This window comes from Scomber scombrus, chromosome 3 (genome assembly GCF_963691925.1).
Source record: "Scomber scombrus chromosome 3, fScoSco1.1, whole genome shotgun sequence".
NCBI lineage: Eukaryota > Metazoa > Chordata > Actinopteri > Scombriformes > Scombridae > Scomber > Scomber scombrus.
In genome coordinates this window covers 6,338,648-6,357,392 of record NC_084972.1, presented here as the reverse complement: position 1 = coordinate 6,357,392, position 18,745 = coordinate 6,338,648, and the positions used below count along the sequence as shown (strand labels likewise).

The window sequence follows — 18,745 nt, the reverse complement described above, 5'->3', positions numbered from 1 at the left end:
CAGGCTGCCGCCCCTTGAAATAAGAGAGGCTGAATGTGCTGACCCAGCACTCTGTAGGTAAATGGCTATCTGTCCTGTCAGCCTTGTCTGTGGAGAGGATAGAGTGCTAGTGGACACTCACTCTCTCTTATACACACACAAACACACCTGGGTCCTTCTGAGTCCAGTGTTTTTCTGCAGATTATTGAGACTGAGGCTGAGAAGAATGTAAAATATATACCTGGATATGTGGATATTTTTACCCAAACTATGTTTTTGCCAGACCATTCTCCCAACATGTCCTCATACCAAAACAACAGAATAAGTCTATTTCCACTGACTCCTATAGTGAAAAACCACTTGGTTAAGGTCTGGGAAAGATATTGGTTTGGGTTAAAATGACCAGACTTACTTGAAGTTAAGTAATGTTTGTCATCAGCAGTAGCAGTAAACACCACGACTTTACGGTTAAAAAAAACAAAAAAAACAGTTGTAAACAGAGCATTTGCGGTTGGAAACTAAAGGCAAACAGTAGTCTCCAGCAGCAAAGTCCACTTTTTGCCTTCTGTCTAGACATCTAGACTATCTAGACATCCACCCAACCCTAAAAAAATCATCTTATTAAGGCACCTTATATTGATGTCACCCGAACAGCATCACTTCACTGGATCATAATGACTATGGCCACTAGATAGCATAGATGTAACTATAAGTCATAAGTATTTCCGGCTATCCAGACATCATTACAATGCAATGAGAAGGGATATCCACAGATAAGATGAAAGTTTGGCAGTCTGTAAAATGTGTGAAGAAGCCTGCCTCAATCCATTTTAAAGGACTGCCAACCCATCACAAACAATTTCAGTTGTATTAGTATTGGTGTCACATGATAGTCTGAATTCTGTTTCAGAACATTTTACAACCAGACAAGAACGGTAAACACCAAATCCTTGTGGTACAATAACCACATTTCTAATACTATTTTGATAACAAAGTGAAAAACTCAGTACAATATTGACTGTCAAGTTGAATCTGTTAACAAATAGTGTTCTGCAAGCTTAAGTTTCATTCACATCCAGAGGCCTCAGGGTGAATATGTGCAGACTTGAATAGTTAGAGAAAATGTCAGTCAGGCCCTGGACAGAGGACTGCAATACTGAGTGCAAAAATCCAATAGAGGCAATAACTGAAAACATGAAATCAATAACTGATCAGCACATCTCAACTAAACTAAATTCCAGTTCCTGGAATCCTGGTTGGCAAACTGTTGCAACAAGCATAGTATAGACCAGTTTCACTTACAGAGCCAACAAAGATAAATCAACTGAAATACCAGAATGATGGTGGAAAGACTGGAATGAAGCAGGGTCACCACAGTCATTAGGATTCATTGTCCAGGCACCATGAATGTCATGTCAAAACTTCATGGCAATCCATCTGATAGTTGTTGAGGGAACCAATGAGGTGGAACTATAAACAGAAATTGCCATCAATACAAATACTATTAACATGGCAAAAAAATGTTGAATGATGTAGATTTAATTGAATTGAGTTTGAATTCCTGGTTCCAAACAAATGGTAAGATGGTTTCAAGAGTAAATCCAAAGTCCTTCATTACCTGCTCCAAGTATTTCTACAATGTCCATGTTAGCTTTTCTACAACCTAGTGGCTAGAAGGATATCAGCAGCAACACCCAAACTGTGATGCAGAGTTTCTTTATTCTTCTATGGCATTATACAAACAGATTTTTAGATCTAGTAACAACTGTTATCAGTGTCTATCCATCCATCCATCCATTTTCTGTCGCTTATCAGGGACCAGGTTGCAGTGGCATTTGGCTGAATAAGGAAATCCAGACATTCTTCTCCCCAGGAACGCCCTCTAGCTCCTCCTGGGGGATACCTAGGCATTCCCAGGCCAGCAGAGACATGTAATCCCTCCATCATGTTCTGGGTCTGCCACAGGGTCCCCAGTAGGATGTGCCCGGAACACCTCCAGAGGGAGGTTGTCCAGGAGGCACCCTAACCAGGTGCCCAAACCACCTCTGCTGGCTCCTTTCCTTTCTTTATCAGAGTCTAATTATGGTATTGAAATCTCCTTGCATTATCCTGGTCATCTGTTTGGCATTGAAATCTAAAGACACCAAGAGAAATTATTCTAACTTGTCAGCTTGTGGCTTAGTGGTTAGCAGAAGGCCCTGGGTTAGAATCTCAGCCCTGCTCTTGCCTGGCATTGGCATGGTCTCGACATGTCTGTGTGGGTTTCATCTGGCTGCTCCCTCTTCCTCCAACACTTAAAGTCAAGTTACAAAGTAAAAATACTCCTGCAATCGTGATAAGCTGAGTGAATTAGAGTTGATCCCCAGCAGGAATAGCTGACTTCTGCTCCTAAGAAGGTAGAACGGCACAAATGCAAAGGACAGATTCACCCACAGGAGTGACAAATGTATAACTTAACTTTTTTTCCAATTCACAAACATCATATGCCAGCCTTCAGCTCAGTCTGACCTTAAAAAACACCTCTGATACATAAAAGATGGCACCACAGACAATTTGATGCAGTTTTAGATTCTGACTAAAGCTTACACACCCCGAGCTGTGGAGGAGGAATTCTAATAACCTTGAGAGGATGCTTAAATTGAGATTCTATCAAGTAAGTATGAAGGATGACAGAGTGGTAGGCCAGTGATTGATGCGGCGTGATAAAGAGCCTTGCTTTGAATCTGACATTGATCTTCGCTCTGCCTCCTGCTCCCAACTTCTGCTCTGTTCTTCGACTTCTGTTCAGCTGGGTAAACAAAACAGATGGCTAGTAACCTGTCCCCCTGTCTAATCAATATTCCCTCCAAGTCTGCCGAAGTCTGGCCACATCACATCAATATGAGAATCATAGAAGGTTGGAGGGGCGACCAAAGTGCAATGCTGCTCAGAGAGGGCATGAAGTGGAAAGACAGGAGGGAGGGAGGGATGAATACTAAGAGACATGAGAGATAAAAAGTGGCCAAATGAAGTGTTCTCCAGTTAAATGAAGTGCAGCTTGCTTGGATTCATTCAAAAAGAAGTCCTTTGGCTGCTAACTCCAAAGAGTCCTTTGGGTAGTTACATTTAGAGAAGTGATTAGTCTTGATTTTAGGTGGTCTTTTAAAAGTCGGTATTGATTTACTGTGGGTTGGTACTATTGGCACTGATGTACTGAAAATAACCTTTTCAAGGCATCATGTGATGCCTTAATTTCTACAATGTAAGAACTGACATTCTACACATGTGCAACCCTATTAGTACTGTAACAATTAACCACAGTCTACACATAATATTTAGATTGAATGTAATAACTGGGAAAAGGCACAGCTATTTTGGATCATACATCTCAAAATAGTGATTTCTCTTTTTTTACCCAGGCCTTTGATTTCTATTGAAGGATAACTAAATTATCTTTCTCAGTCTCACCTAATGTTTTACACTTTATGTCCTTGTGAGGACACCCATTGACATGATGCATTCCGCTTACCCTAACCTTAATCATCACAACTGTCTAAACCAATGAGAAATTGGTTCTCTAGAGACATGCATGCACACACACACACACACACACACGCATTGCAACTTTCTGAAAAACTTATATAGCAAGAAATTCACAGGCATAATTATATGCATTAGATGAATAGCTCATCCATTAATTCTGTACTCAACACCGCTCAAAGGCAAGAAGAGAACAAATCAGCACTAATAGAATGCTGCAATTCCCCTGTATCACCAGTCATATGAATGACAACGTTTAATGTGCTGCAGCCATGTACCCTCCATCTCCAGACATGAAATATTCATACAAACACAACAAACCCATACTGGACAGGAGTTGTTGAAAAATTGGGTAATCACCCAAAACCATGAAAAATGAAAAATCTGCAAATATAATAAGTATGAATTATGAATGTGGGCATGATGAGCAATGATAAAGGAATAAATGACGTACATGAGCTAACACAGATAGGTAGATGCCCTGCTGACTGAACACATTCATCTCCCATGTTAGAGATGAAAACAGTTCACGGACCTGTGGCTCTGTGAGGCTTCATTGATCCAACTGAAATGTCACGTAGCCCATCCAGATTGGGATAAAGCCATTTAATTTGCTGTTTGCTCACAATTGAACAAAGTAAATAACAGCATGTTGCCATCTTGGCTGAGGTCAGGACTATGTGGCAGATATAATTACCAGTCAAAGACTAGAGAAGCATTAGCACATAGTCTGTTGGGTCCTTCGTAGACATGGAACTGCAAATTGTTTTGTACTGACCACAGACAAACAAATCGTAGTTACGGTGGAAACAAACACAAATTAGCCTTCACCAGAAGATCTCATTCGTATGAGACAAAGAAAATTGATTTTCCTGAATGTTGTGTGGAAAATACACTGCACCGCTGAATAATACGGTATGAGAAGCTGTTTCACACAAAGAAAAAGAAGAAAATTGTGGGTTTAAACTTTCCTCAGTTTATCCAATTTAACATTTTAGGCCATATTGAGTTTTCCATCAAGACAATATTACAGAGGAGAAGGCAAAGGGTAAAGACGTGACAGAGGAGGTCATGATTCAAGGGACAGATTTAGTATATTGCACCTCATTCCTGAGGCTTCCTATGCACTATGCTCCTACATATTCATTTAACAGGCACATGAGCCTGAAAGGTTAGATCACCTAATATCTGAGGTGCAATCTGCATGCAATATAGATCCATCAAGAACTGGAATAATGTAGCAGTAGCTGTTCACTTGCTTTACCTATGCAGTAGAATCACATGGAAGCGACCCATTGCTTAGATCAATGTGAGATGTATTTATGTCCTTCAGTAAACTGTTACTCAGTTTGCTTTGACATGAATCATTTCATAAGCAAATTAAATTGTCATTAGGAACAGGAAAACTAGAAAAAACTGAGAAACTGGAGCATGAATCGAAAGAAGGGAGCTACTGCAGAAGAGCACTGGGAGAAGACCTGTGACACGCTATTTTAGTTCCTCCAGTGCCACCAATAAATAATTAAGCCCCAAACTACTTCCCAGTAAGAAATCATCTGAGGCACTGCATATGTCTGAATGTCAGCAGTGAGTCACACATCTCTCCCTACGGTATTTGTATTATAAAGGAAGATCATGATAAGATCTGGATTCACTAAGGCTCTCACATAAAGGCCAGTTTTGTGTCAAAAACTGATATAATATCTAACTATTTCATAACACCAAAGAAAGGAGGGGAAGGGAGTTGCAGATAGTTTCATGTTTATTAAAATTTAACTTGAAATATGACAGTCAATGAACTGTGAAATCACTGTGGACTCAGACTGCTCTCTTAATGAGAGTGAGTTTGCATTTGGCCGCATGTACCTTAGTTTTTTAATGAGACATCAGCCGTACTGTATCAACACCATCTACACCCTCCACCTGCTCCGCTCTGAGCTTCGGCTGGACTTTCAGCCGTGTGCCCCTCTCTCTCTCTTGAATAAATTGATTAGTATCCCTACCTTACATTATCATTTCTTTTCGGGAGCTTGGTAATCTTCAACAATTCCCACCACTAAAGCAGAGCTGCTGAGCTCCTTCACACAGAAATTGGGCATGGAGCACAGTCCCAGGTGCTGAGTGCATAATGAGCTTCTGTCTGAGTAAATTAAAAGCAACAGTAAATACACGCAGGTTGCAGTTGCACAAATTGAATGAAATACATCGGGGAAACTTTGCTTGTGCTTTTATGTTAGTCGTTCCGGCCTAAAGTGGACCTATATGACATGTTTTGAATTTGTGTGAAGATCAAGAGCAATCCTACAGTGGTTATGTTAGCGAAAGGTGATAATACTGTCTCTACAGGCTGGTCAAAACCAAATGGAGCAATGGTTTCCTGGAAGGAAGCAAACCTGTGGCTGATAGGACAGGACCGGGACGAACCAGAGTTACAAGGGCGCAGCTCCATTAACCCTGGATGACATCGCCAAGGCTATTAATCTAAAATGAGCAGCCACAGGCAGCCTGCAGCACTAGAGAGTTGGACATACAGGAGGAGAGTCCGTGTGAGTTGAGGACAAGCACACAATACAAGATGACTGTGGCTGGACTAAATGTTCTGTTCGTAGTCTGCTTGCCGCTCGCTCTCTGGAGTAGTGTGTTTTTTTCCATTCTACAGCCCAGTCTGACGACTGCATGTGAATATGAATTAGGGTTACATAAACATTGATTCTGGAAAAGTAGGACTTCCCAATGAAAGATGTTTTACCCAGCATCACTAATAGTACATTTTTCACAGAGAAGCTGAATATGAACACTTCAAACTAAGATGTATTTCTTCAACTAGTGAGAAATGGTCTCCAAAACATGAAATATTAAAGACGGGAATGTAATAAATATGAATTATGAATATGCTTTTCAGGCAGAGTGTTACAGAACTAAATTATGACACAAAAACAACACAAAGCATTGAAAGCTGATGGTCCTGCTCCACCCATCCATGTACGTATGCTATTGTGCTCATGTGACTGTGGCCACAGTGAGGTCGTATCGATCCCGGTGAAATGTCAAACGTGTCATCGAGGCCACGTTTGAGTAATCTAGTATGCTTTGTTTGTTCGTCTGTTTGAGAATTCGAATGGCAGAGTGCAACCCATCTTTGCGACGAGAGTAGGTGGAGGCGGATGAAAGAGCAACTGCACAAAGTCAGCGGATTACTGACTAGATCCTCATTTTGCAAGAATTACCATCTATTTACAGCTTCAAATTACATTCAGTAAACACATCTGTCACATTTATCAAGTGTTCTAAAAACTTGAGGACGGTCCTCACTTCAATCAGAACACAGGAGAGGTTGGCAGGGCTGTGCAACCTGTTAACTTGTTCATGAAGCATTACCATTATTCGCTCTCTTTGTGAGAGGATAAGCACCACTTTCATGTCTGTGCGGTAAATTAAAGGCTACAGCCAGCTGCTGTTTAGATTAGCTTAGCATAAAGACTGGAAACACAGGGAAAAAGCTACAGTACATGGCTCTATCAAAACGTGCCAAAATCCCCAGCACCTCTAAAGCTTACTAATTCACATGTTGCTTCTTTAATCAAACACTTAAAGTGAAAAAACAGCCTTATTAGCTAAATCCCCCTGCCTTTTGTCTTTGTACTAAGCTTGGCTAACTAGAGGATGGCTGTAGCTTCATATTTATCCTACTTGAATGAGAGTGGTATTGATCACCTCATTTAACTGTCTGGAAGAAAATGAATAAGCGTCTTTACCAATTTTCAAACTATAAAGTACAATCTCAAGCGGTCCAGTAAAACACCCAGGCTGCCCTTTAAATGTGTTGACTTTGGGGCAACTGAGACAGCTCTACCTGAAAATCATGGCCAGCTGCAGGCCTGGAAAATAACCAGTGAAACTCGCAGACAGCCAACGGCTAAAATAAGGTCAGAGTCAACACACCATTTGTTCAAAAAAAAAAACGAACATTCTTGAATAATATTGAGTGCATGACTCAGGTATAAGAGGCAGAAGCAGGTTTGTTCTCAGGCTAAACAGTTAGTGACCAGAAGCCAGGACGTATCAATCCTTAAACACAGTCCAACTGTATAAACAAACATTAGCCCGGACTGCTTTTGTTAAGTGTGAAAGGAGTTTTTAAGGAAAGTTAATAGGGAGCTGTCAAATTAAATTTAACACTTGGTTTAGGTTTGTTGTATCCTAATAGCTAATAGCAGTTTCATTCTGCGTAAACCATGGCCTGTGGAATAGATTTATTCTTTTTTTAGTGGGGGTAAAACACACAATTTATTTATTTTTCCTTCAAGTACAATTAAAGAACCAAGTGTGCAGATATGCTGTTAAAAGGCACAATTGCCTGCTACCAAGGAACAGCAAAAAAAAAAGCATAATCCTAGCAATGTTGTGACGGTGCACCATTTTACTCCCACATGTTTCCTATCTGTTACGCAACATGTGCCAATGCAAAACCACTTTACAAGGGAAATGTTTATTGTGAAAGCTTCCCACTCTCTGTACAGTGAAAGAAATAAGAGCAAAGACAAAAAAATGTCTGAGGTTTCGGAGGCTTTCATTATTCATGGGTTTCAGTTTCCTCGAATTATTCCCAACAATGTACTAAAATCATCTTGTTATATATTTGTAAGCAAGCACAAGGTATTTTAAACCACCTGCAAACCTTTACACAAGACATATCAATAATAGCAAATATTAACAATAGGATGCTCTTTCCCTGTAATTCTTTATCAATACACTACTCAATCCAGAGGTTAATGAAAACATCATAAATAAGAGCAGCCAGTACTTTGATTTTATTATGTGCCTCTCATATGCAACATGATATGAGAGAGGGGCATAATGTCCACACAAATCAACATATCTGTACCATTTCTAAATTACATAAATGCTCCTACACTTTTGGACAATCTTTAATGGAACTTTTTTCTCCATTTCTAAAATCACAGCAGTTTTGAAATGTACTCGATAACAGCGGTACTGGCATCAAACCGACACTGTGGGTGTAAGAGACTGCTGGTTATTTCCCACTGTTAAAGCAGACTGTTAAAGCAGAGTTTAGAGAAAATAAGTCTCTTTTCTTCATCTTGTTGTTCTATGAGAGTGGCAATCATCCCAGTCGCATTTTTAAAACTCTGTGGTACATACATTTAACTTTTTTTTTTTTTGGCAAGCATGTTTTTCAGCGATTGGAGCAAAGTACACTAACTGAGGCTTAAAAGTCAGTGGAAAAAAAGTTTCTATGCCTTGTCAAAGTGTAAATCCCTTACCTCTATAAGATGTTGTATGTCACATTAAAAATACTTTTGATGACTCATCCTGCACATACTGGAAGGTTTCATGCTTCAAGTAATGCAGATTTTTGAGCAACCACATCAATTCCCTGCAGAATTTGATGGAATCCCTCTAGGAATTATACTCCACCGTGTACTCTGTAGCCTATCACATGGAAAACACATCACATTATAAAACAAAGACTGATCTGTAATTACAGGAAGCATGATTTCCATGCCTAGATTTGTGCTAATTTTGGAAGACTGACATCTCTAGAAGTAGGAAAGGGATTCATATAATTTTATCTTTTAGCATTTTAGCATTTACATTTCTTACTGTGAAAGTAACTAACAAATGTCATTCTATCAAATTATGTAATTGAATGTATTTATTTTCTGTTGCTAGAAGGTAGGTGTGAGTCTAGAAACAATGTAGCTAATCTATTTAGCTGTTTCTTTGTTTAAAAGACTTGAGTGTTTATTTTCTTTGACAGTATAATTTAAGGTATATTCTCATATGCAGCATTTTGTGTGTTTTCTGAACTTGCAATTAAAATACAGACCTGTTTTTGCTATCTTCACTTTTACACAGAAGCAAGGACGCTAGCTTATCTAGCTAACACTTATCTGCTGTTTTAAGAGGCTAATTAGTATTTTTACATTAATTGACCATTGTATTTATTTACATACAAGAACAATTCTGCATTTAGTTTTGTAAACTGCTAATAAAATAAAATACTAATAAAAATACACCTCTTTTTGCAAGCTTCAATGACATACAGTAGTAGCAAGGAAGCTACCTAATCCAGCTAACACGTGCTGTTTTAAGAGGCTAACCAGTATTTTTACATTATTTGACCATTGTATTAATTCACATGCGTGCATGTTTCTGTAAACTGCTAATAAAACCAAAATACTAATGAAAACATGGACCTGCGTTGCTCTGGTTTTTAACATGCTACACTGATCTTAACAGGCCTGTTATAGCATCAAAGCTGTTGTTATCTAGCGTTAGTACTGGTGGTGCTGTCAATCAATTTGGGGGTAAATATGAGGTTTATATTATAGTTACAGACGATCATTGACCAATACCTGCCTCCTTTAGCTCCTCACAAATACCTGAGTTATTCACCTGCAGTGATGACATTGTCGTGACATCTGTGTGGAATTTCACCGACACTCAATTCTTTGAGCAAAATATGAACTTTCCCAGGTCCAGGAGCTGTGATGTTGTCCTGTCTGTCCTGAATCCTGCTGACCAGGTCAACATAAGATCAGATCAGAGAAGACTGAAACCCACATTTCACCCTCAGCACACAGAGAAAAAGAGAGGCAGTGGGCATATATCCAGTCCCCAGCTCCACTCTACTGTTTGTATAGAGCCATTCATCTCCTTATTAGGATCAGTGCTGGGGCTGAAAGGAAGCTACAGGAGCTCTCTGTGTTACTGGTGTCAGTGTCAGAGGATTTGCAAAGATGCTGAACAAGGAGCTCAGTGCTATTTGTTTAAGTACAGACAGGGACAGGCACAGAGAGAGTAAGGCTGAAAAGGCACATCAATACCACTCAAGAACATTTTAGAGTTGTCTATTAAACTTGTTCTGAGCAGCTCCAGTCATCTGCCAAACACTACTACCAACAACAACTAGTGTGGTTTGCTAAAAGGCAGCTGAAAGCCAACACCAAGCATCTTAATCTGTGGACTGGGCTGTTTGGCAGCACTAATCGCTGCTGGCATAAGTGTGTGGTGAGACTGTAGCATGTAAACTGCTACCAGAGGGACATCAATCATGGCATGAATTATAAAGGAGCCTCTCATTACCGCTGCCAACATAAAAACAAAGCAGGAGGAAAAAAATCAATGCATGACAGAGATTCCACGAACGATCAGTGCATGCCGTGTGAAACGTTTTGTGTCGACCAGCAGAGAAAAAAAAGTTGTAAAAAACACATGAAACAATTAAAGAAAGGCATGCAGTTGAAACAACTGACAACTATCACATAGGGAGAAGCTGATAGCAAAACAGTGAGTGGTTTCCGGTAGTGAGAAGTGGCATTACAACTGTCTAGCGCAGGTGGGGAAGAAAAGTGAAAGTGTTGTCTGGGGTGGAATAAACAACACCAAAACGCACGAGTGATCAAAAAGCAACCGCACAGCAGTTTCAGGCGGGAGTGGACCAACCCAAAAATACAGCAGCAGCACATGTCCTCTGTTTTCATAGAAATCGCTGCTGCTTTATTATTGACACCCTCCAACAAGTCCACCTAACCTTGAAAGCAGCACAATCAGGGTATAATTTCGCAGAAAAGCTTGCTGGAGTTGAGACGGCATGCTGTGATTATAAATCAACAGCTTCATTAATGAGGTGAGGGGACACTTATTGGTACACTGAGAAACAAGGCAGTAAAGAGGAACACTGGAGCGTGCAGCTGATTCAGCTATGATGGATATCAGCGCGACCCTGGATTACAATTAACTCAAAGTGAGCTAAATATTGAAAGCACAAGGATAAGACCAATGTTCACCCATACAGTACTAGAAGTCATGTACACTTTCCACTACCGCTGAGGTTTTAAAGTGTTGCTTTTGTGTTGTAGATACATTCGTCTTTATCTAGGGTACTTTAGTGGTTGCATGAAAATCCAGCTGTAAGTGCAGCTTCAAGAGCCGGATCGCAAATAAGATAAGATAAAACTAGGAGGCAATATTGTCGGATTATAAAAGCAATGACTTCCAACCATGGAGGAATTTCATAGTATCTCTCACTCCTGCACTTGAACTCTGCAGAAAAAGCAGCAGTTTTCCGACACTTGGATCAGCACATCCTGGCTCCTCTACCTACCTTATGACTATAAGTGTCAATTTTACATTAAATGATGTAATGTTTCATGATTCAGCCAGCATGTGTTGCACTTATGAAATCTGTTATTCTAATTACCACAATCGATAATGTATTTCCACAATGTTTTAAATCTCTAAAAGTGGATTATTTTATTGTTTATTTACATAAGTGGAAGCATGCAGCTGCCTGAAAGATGGGAAGCATTTATCCATTTCCAAATGGTCTGCACTTTTAAATGGACATACATAAAATCTAGTGTGATCATGGTCAACATGACTAATGCAGCTTCTGAGCATCACACACAGTAAATGTGTAGTTATTTCCACACAGATGATCTAATAATACAAGGTTTTCTAAAGGGATTTGAACGAAAAATGAGCATTTACACAACTTGTGTGTTTTGCCACATAGTCCAGATTGCCTGTGTGTGTGTAGGTGTGTGTACAGTAAAGTCGATAGTCCACAAGGCAACAAAAACAGCAACAAGGAAGTTGAAAAGCACACAAAGCACACGGAAAACACTCAAGGCATGTGTCACATGTGTCCTCAAATTATGATTGAGGAGTGTAAACACACACAGAGCGAGTGTACATAATGACTGTGTGGACACGTGTACAAATGGGGCGTATGTAATGACTGCGGCTGTTCCTTGATCTGCCTCCTAACCTGTCTGACCAGTTTAGGAGTCACACATCAGGCCCAAAGGGACTGGGAGTAGCCTGTGTGTGTGTGTGTGTGTGTGTGTGTGTGTGTGTGTGTGTGTGTGTGTGTGTGTGTGTGTGTGTGTGTGTGTGTGTGTGTGTGTGTGTGTGTGTGTGTGTGTGTTTGTGCAGTCCTCCACAGACCACTGCAACAAACAGCAAAACCCCTCAATAAACGCTTCACTCATTCACATCGGATGAGAAATACACAGCAAGCACACATCCAGCCACAGACTACACCCACCTGCTTCACTGGGCTTTTGATGCACAATCATCTTTCAGTCTAATTACCAGCGAAATATATAACGCAGAGGTCAGAGTGTACCCACCCTCCTCAGCAAGAACTGCATATCTCGTTAACCACAAAAGCAGCAGCAACCGTTTTTAATCACAGTACAGCCACCGTGGGACCGACGTTGTGCAGAAGTTACATATAGCTCGAGCAGCTTTACTACACCTGTAACGCGCAGCTCCATTATGTAAAAATCATCTTGTGCAAATGAACTCTGGATTTTCCTCCGCAGATGTAAACATGGTATTGTTGCCTATTTTCCCTTCTCTTTTTTTGCAATTCTAATCTCTCCTAATCCTCTTTTTTTGGGTCTTGTTTTATACATACTGCAATTTTAGCTAAGGTCAGATTGTAGTACAAACAATTTATCCTCAATTCACCAGCTTTCTACATTGTGTGCGACTCAGGCAATCACGCACTGTAATCGTCGGGGAAATGCATGCGGATCAACAATGGAATTAGCCTCCCCTCCACAACTGTTGACTGCGAAGGCTTTCTAATTAATGATTGCCAAGTGTAAAGTGGCCAAATGAAAACAATGGCTGCTGGCTCGGTTTGTTCGAAGAGGCCAAAATAGCTGGAGAAAACGAAGTATTTCCAACAGCAGACCACAATGAAGGCTGAATAAACAGCCCCAAAAAGAAATGGCAACTATTTCCCTTTACTTTCGCCTGAAATATAAATTCCGCCTTACAGCTGGGAGGCAAAAATGAGAGGCATTATGGGTATCATTGCACCAGATCAAAGCCAGACAACAACATGATGAGTCTCATCCTTGAGAGGCAGGGGATTTGTTCATAGAAGGTAGCAGCGGCAGAGAGGGGGGAGCGAGGGAGACGAGCGTGTAGGTATGCAAAGTAACGAGAGAGGGGGGAAAAGAAGAAGAAGAAGAAAAAAAAAAAAGGACAACCTGCTGACTCACTGCAATCATCAGGCTGAGGCAGGCTGAGCTGCTACTGCTCGGGATAAAGCTTGCCTGCCTCCCCTTCAGAAGGACAAAGTGATGCTTTCCATCAGCTGTGAGGAGCCACATGAGTGGGGAAATAGAACGCTGGAATAAAACTGTCTCAGGACATGAAATCGCTTCTGTTTTCTCTCTCCCACTTTGCACATCCAGAGAACAGACAGAATGATGCAATCTGAAGAAGGCAATAAATCGCCCCGAGCTGTGTGAGTAAAAAAGAAACCAAGGCTAAAAATAAAGCCCTGATCAGACAGACAGCAACAGGATTACGACCGTTTTTTCGAAAAAGAGAACCCCTCCGATCAAAGACAGAACAGAGGATTTGACCATGTTGCCCTGACACACTGTTAAGATCACAATACAATGTGAAAGTCTGCGCCATATCAAGATTTTGACATGACTGCAGTGGGATGCAGCATCATGATGAGGCTTAATTCAGTTGCCATAAAACAAAAGCAACACAACCACTGTGATTACTGTATTGCAGGATTCAGCCGCAGTAATGTTGTGTTATCCTCTTTTCGGTTATTCCAAACAAAAGCTGATCAAAGAGCATGTAAAACTGAGCGAGATTAGGTCGCTGTGCATATTGGGTAAACAAGCACAAAGCCGTGGCTCTCCATGCCACTATGTCTGTAATACTGCAATCACAGCGATATCAGCCACCGATCAATGACACAGTGTTGTTCAGCACTTATCAGGTATCAGGTATTAGTTACGTTGCGTGTAAACAAAGAGTGATTTGCGTACAGGGATGTTGTGAATATTCATTTTCGACACAGGCTCTGGCATTTAACCATCCGAGGTCAGGTGTAAAGTCCATGTTTTTCTTCCTCGTGTTGTGGCTGGCACATGTGACCATGCTCACACACTTGTACATTTAACATGACACATTGGAGTTTTAGGCCTTGAGGGTGAGAACGTTTTTGAAGTGAGGGCATTTTGGTGTGAAACTCCCTCCAAAGGCATGCAAGGGTTGAGGTGAAGTTTAAAGTTATGATCCTTAAAGGGGCATTCCAACTATTTTACACATACATGTCCATTTACACATCATAGAGAGTACTATTCAGCCTGTGAAAACAGCTGTGTAACATCTTCTGTGTCTCTGGACGAAGCTTTACAAAGTGATAGAGAAAAACCCCATATTAATAGTAATACATTATTATATATTACTGACAAATTTTTATTTTTTTGTCTGTAACTTGTTCTTTGTCTTTGTCCCTTTATCATTTTTATTCCTTTTCTTTATGTTGTCACTTATTCTGTCTTATTATCAGCTTGTTAATCAACTGTGAAGCACTTTGAACTACATTAACCTGCATGAAAGCTGCTATATAAATAAAGTTTGATTGATTGGTTGATTGGCTGATTGATTGATTGATAGGTAACCTGTGTTAGAAACTGGTGGCATGCAGTTTAAAAGATGAGCTCAGTTCACAAGCTGGGAGGTTCTGAGAAAGGGTTGCATTGCTGCATTTTAAGCTTGACTTGAACGATCGACTAAAAGTCAGGATATCTCAGACTTGGCTGAACAAATTCTCTTTTTTTTCGCAAGTCATCCTATTTTTATGGAAGTGTAACAGTAAATCATTGGAATAACCCTTTAAGATTCCACCCCTGCTTAATTTGGCAAACCATGTGGCTACTGAACATAACAGAAAGTGTGTTTTAATGAAACATGTTTCTACCACTGTGGGAAAAACATGGACTAATAAGATGTACTGCATCACATTTTTAATAAGAATACAGTCAACATGTTTTCTATTATGGTCAATCTGAACTAATGACTGAATGTTGTCTTCCTGAATGAATGAAATGCACACATATAGCAGCTTTTGCTTCCTGCGCCACATATAGTACATGCATGCATTGTTTCATTTGAATCCCTTGTGTTTTGGGTAGGCAATTTGAAGGCTGCACGGGAAAGCCGGACTCTGCCATCATTGATGAAAATAACTACAGAAACAACTATAGAATACAGACACAATAAATGGCTGTTGTTGAGAAAACATCAGCCTAAAATAGTATGAAAAATTGGAGTAAATATAACAATAAACCAAAGGATTATACCATGAGTTTAAGTCCAAAAACTGGGGTTAGGTATGTAGTATCTCAATAAGGGGACTCACAAGTATAGAAGTACAAACCCGTGTGTGTGTGTGTGTGTGTGTGTGTGTGTGTGTGTGTGTGTGTGTGTGTGTGTGTGTGTGTGTGTGTGTGTGTGTGTGTGTGTGTGTGTCTTTGTGTTTGTGTGTGTGATTGGTCACTGGAGTTCAGCAGGCAGGAAGAGACGTGACCACACTCAACAAGCTACCAAAACATTCATACTGGGCCAGCAGCAAAGGCAGCCGAGCACAGGACGTACGTAAAAAGACCTGTTGCATGCCTTTGCATCACTGGCAACATCAGGATGACCTCACACAATTATGCACGCAGTATATATGAATTAAACGATTCAAAGAAGATGATCACCCTTAATAATCTACCTCCGTGATGGTTGCTCATACAGAGAAGCTACTAAGCACTCACTTTTTTCCAACAGGGAAGTCAATAAGAAATGGTTGGTTTAACTTGCAAGTGTGAGGAATGATTGCCTCCAATGAGACACAGAGGAGAGGAAGGCAGCCTCAGCCTTGGTGGATGTCTCATAAATGCTCATTTGAATTGCAAATGATGGTTAAGGCAGCATGCTGGGCTGTGAAATCCCAGCAGCACCCTCAGGCAGCTGAACTCGCACACAAACACTAACATGTACACACAAGTACTTTGTGTATACATGCATTACGGTAAAAAACAAAAAAACACACAGTATCTTCCTGGCTGCTTCACTTCCATGTGTCTGACTGTATGATCACAAATTCACGTCAAGATACCGACGAGAAAACAACGTGGCGAGGTGAGGTAATGGCTCCCTGGCAGTTGGTGGGGGGGGGAGAAGAAGAAGAAGCATCAGGTGACACTCAGAGGGAGGCTGGCTGGCAGGCTGACTGTGCAAGGCTGACACAGCAGGCACAAGAGTGTGTCTGATGTTAACGACATGGACGCTGTGTGACAGCAGGTCTGCTAGCTGAGGCTGACAGTGTGTGTGTGTGTGTGTGCGGCCCTGAGGAAGAGTATGACAAAGTATCATAAGCCCACCTGTGCGGCAATAGGGAGTAGACCATTATGCATGCTGCAGAGGAAGGACCAATATAATAATACATGTGACATAATAAGCCCCAAAAATCCTACAATCAAAAGACCTTTTAATGAAATAGACTTTCCTTAGAAATGTCATTTTGCAGCACTAGTTTATTGCAATTGGATCAAAGATAATCAAACTGTTGATGAGTCAATCGACAAGATTGAGAAATACATTTGCCGGAGGGGTACAATTACATAGAGCAGTGCTAGTAAAGCATCCCGCAGGCGAAGCCAGCTTGAGCATTGCTGCCACATTCCTCTTCGGTACTGTACGTTACACCTAGAAACCGGTGAAAGCCAGAGGACCAAAGGTGAGGCCATTTCCATACATGGACCTGTCTGAGCATGCAGTCAGAAACAGGCCTCCACAGCACTCAACTACAGTCTGTCCCAATAGATGACAGATTGGAACAAAGTGAGGAAAAATGTGGTCAAAATGCTGTTTGTTTTAAAAGTGACCTCAACCACTATGTTTAGGTATAAAGCAGAGGTGTTAATGAGAGGATGTGAGAATGGCAACATTGTGAGTGTGTGTGTGTGTGTGTGTGTGTGTGTGTGTGTGTGTGTGTGTGTGTGTGTGTGTGTGTGTGTGTGTGTGTGTGTGTGTGTGTGTGTGTGTGTGTGTGTGTGTGTGTGTGTTCCGGCATCTGTCAAATGTGGTTGTTGCATTATTAGTGATGGATGTGTTTGAGAATACACTCACTAAGTCAATGGTAGATCCAGTTTGCTCTGACAGGCTGAGACACAAACTGAAACAGCTGATCTGTGGAGCCGCGCGCAACTTGGGCATGACAGGAGAAAGCAACAATACAAAAATAATAATTTAAAAATAAAAAGCCAAGGCCATGCTGAGATGCAGGCAGCAGAGAGGAAACACTGGAGGGGGGTGATTCTGAGTGCTTGCTTGCTTGCAGGTCTGCAGGTTGAATGTCAACACTGACTGGGCCAGTGGGCACAAAACGACGCTACAACTTGCGCCCGCTTCCTCTTATATTCCCAAGATCATTCCCACCAATATTACACATCCCCCCGGTAGAGGTCGGCAAGCAAGCGGGCAAAGTCCATGCGCGTTATAAAATGATGGTCTATTGAACAGCAGCAGGCGTGAATAAATGCCTTTTCACTGCAGGGGTCACATGCACAAAAGGGATATAACACGGAGCGTAATCATTGACATGATGCGTAAACTGGTCAAAGACACGGGGAAGGATGTCGGAAAAGCCCCGACATTCAACAAATCGTTTGACTTAACACAACCGAGCCCGGGTTTATAACGACATGATCACACTGGCAGGTTGGAAGAAGAAGAAAAAAAGCATTATTTCAACATACCCTCCTGTCAGACAGACATCCAGGGGAGGACCATGGATGGTGCGCACGGTAGGGGTCAATCGTGCTCCTCCTGCCGCCGCTCCGCGTTTATTCCCGGTATGAGGGGAAGGGAGTGTGTCGGTGTTTTGCCGGTGAAAAGCCTAATGAGAGAAGGAGGAGGAGGAGAGAGAAAGAGGGAGGGACGCTGTCAGATGCATGGAGGCAGGAAGGCAGGAGGGAGGAAGACGCACACACACATATACACACACACACACTCGCAGAGGGAGGCTACAGTCCGTGTGTTCAGGAATAGAATGCGTACAGCAACGCAACAACTCGTGTCATTCTTGTAAAAAAAAAAAAAATGTCCCTCTGTGTCAACAAGTCCTCAAATCTAAATAAACATGCGGGAAAATGCCACCAGGGTGACATAATCCCTTATTGTTTCCACAGCAGCTGCATTCATGTGTGTGCCAGCTGATTTTTTGACACACACACACACACACACACACACACACACACACACATACACACACACACCACTAAGAAGCGTATTTGGATTGTTAGAAATCGAATGAAGATGTTATATATATATTTTTAGGGGAAATTCCCACTTTTGCTTTTTTAATAAAATATTTAAAGCTGAGCTGCTGTTGTTTCTCGTA

The 18,745-nt window shown here is 41.2% G+C and overlaps 1 protein-coding gene across 2 annotated transcripts in view; it reads right to left on the bottom strand.

Annotated features, from left to right (window-relative positions):
- Window positions 1-18,348, bottom strand: part of LOC134004717 (band 4.1-like protein 1) — an 81,443-nt gene extending 63,095 nt beyond the window's left edge. For both annotated transcript variants that reach the window (XM_062444085.1, XM_062444094.1), the window contains exon 1: window positions 18,102-18,348. The gene's annotated coding sequence lies outside the window, so the exon portion shown is untranslated. The remainder of the gene's footprint in view (window positions 1-18,101) is intronic.
- Window positions 18,349-18,745: the final 397 nt, after the last annotated feature.